Source organism: Equus quagga, chromosome 20 (assembly GCF_021613505.1).
Source record: "Equus quagga isolate Etosha38 chromosome 20, UCLA_HA_Equagga_1.0, whole genome shotgun sequence".
Classification (NCBI taxonomy): Eukaryota; Metazoa; Chordata; class Mammalia; order Perissodactyla; family Equidae; genus Equus; species Equus quagga.
Window position 1 is genome coordinate 14,641,263 of NC_060286.1, and position 2,164 is coordinate 14,643,426.

Below are 2,164 nucleotides of genomic sequence, written 5' to 3' on the forward strand. Positions count from 1 at the left end.
AATGCAATCCAAAACCAGGCTGCAGAAGCGACCTGGAGAGGGCGCTGCTGCCACAGAGCACTCAATGCTGCCATTTGTGTGCTGCCAGGAGCCATCTGCCTGTTCCTGCCACTGCAGCCATGCAAGCCCTGCTTGCTGCATTGGGAACGCAAGCTCGCAGCCACAGCTGCCCCCCAAAACGCGTCAGATGCCTTTGGTACCACCACCTTCCCTTGAGAAACTGATGCCTGTGCACTCGTTTTCCTTACATGTTGTCACCTGCAACTCTTTCCTGGTACCCCTGACCAGAGAACTCCACATCACAGGCTTCTAACACCAGTTTTCTAGCTTCCATCTGGGAAAAACAGGACTCCTAAAGTGGGAAATTTTCCAAGCATTAGAACATGTGTCAAAAATAACCAAACAATGAGTGAAATGTCCACTTTGCACTCTACCCATGAGTGCATCCTCCTAGTCCTGTCTCCTCCCACCTGGCGGACCCCGGGCCCTGTGTGAAGGTGGGCCTGAGAGGTTCTGCAGGGGCACGTGAGTCATGGGGAGCGCGAGGGAATTCAGATGGGTCCCTTTGGACGGAGAGTACCGAGGAGATGTGCCTGGATTTGGGAAGCCCAGAGTCGTTTAGTGGAAGTGTGCCAGAGTTTGAGAGCCCCTTGGGAGGCCCCTAGACTCCTAAAATGTTAGACCTAGGAAGGCCTGGGGAAGCATCTAGTGAGGATCAAATCCTACAAAGAGGAGCCAGGCAGGTAGTAAGTGAGTGAGGTGACTCTGTGGAGAATGCCATTTCGGCATTAAAATTTAAAATTTTAAAAAGGCATGCAAATGCTGAGAAGAGTTAGAAAGTGGTTGTCTGGGAGAGATGGGGATGGAGAGCTGACCAGACAGGAGCATGAGGGAACTCTCTGGGGCAATGGAAACGTTCTGCATCTTGCTTGTGTATACACTCATCAAATAAATACATACTTAACATCTGTGCATTTTATTATATATTAATTACGCCTCATGTTTTCACTTGGGCAAGTTAATGAGGTATATAAACTGATCTGGTTCTCAGGCTACCCATTTGCAAACTACTGTTTCCATTCGACTTCATCTTACACGTGAGGAATCAGAGACGCTGTGTTACAGCGGTTTTCCCGGGGGCGCAGCTGAACCCTGACCGCCCGGGGATGCCCGGCGGCTCCTCAGCCTGCGAAAGGGTGACTGCGGCCGGTCCGGCCGGCTGCCTCTTTCTGCGCCAACTCACTTTCTCGCCTTTGGAGCGGTGCCGGTGGGCAGCCGTGCTAAGAGCCTTTCGGCGGGCGGTCCCCAGGGGCTGGACAGACATCTGCTCCCGCCTGAAGTGAGCGGGTCACCTGGAGCCTTCGAGAGGAGCGGAAGCGGATGGAGCGCCCGGCCCCAGGGAGCACGAGATAAATCACAGCCGCGCACTGCGCTGACAGCTCGGGGTTGGCACCCAGCGCCAAATGCCGACGCAGACGGCCAAGTTCTGGGGAAAGAAATCCGATCCGGGCGAGGCAGCGGCGGCGCAAAGTGAAACCCACCTGAGGGGGCGGGGAGGGGCGGGCAGCGGCCGCCGGCCCCGGCGCAGCCTCCTCTCGGGGCGGGCGCTCCGGGACTTACCGAAGTCTCACCGGGCCACCCCCTCGCCCAAGGAGGTGCAGACATCTCCGCTTGACAGGTGAGAGGCTCACCGCAGCCTCATGGAGCTATGTCAGGACTGAGGTGGGACTCGAAGCCCGGCTGTCTGACACCAAACACTTGCTCCTTGCTCTCCCCCACCCAAAGGGATCTGCAGGAGAGACTCCAAGCCCATCACAAAGCAGACGTGTCCCCAGTATCGCTGTAGGCGCGGCAGACGCGGGGGAACCCGGGGGAGAGATGGACGCGAGGGTGGGGGTGGGGAAGTGCTGTGGCCGCAACCCGGGGCAGGGCGACCCGCCGGGGCCTTCCGGACGCACGGAGCCCGGCCCTCCAGCCGGCGCCTGCACTGATTGGCGTTCGCGGCCGGCCTCCGCTGGCTCACCTGCCCCTCCCAGCCAATCGGGGCCACCAGAATTGGGGCTGTCGCGGGGAGGGGGGGAGATGCTGCCGGCTGCAGGCTGAGCCGCCCTCCCGGCCGAGTTCCCCCTGGGCCCGTCTCAATCCCGGCCCGAGCCGCAGGCTG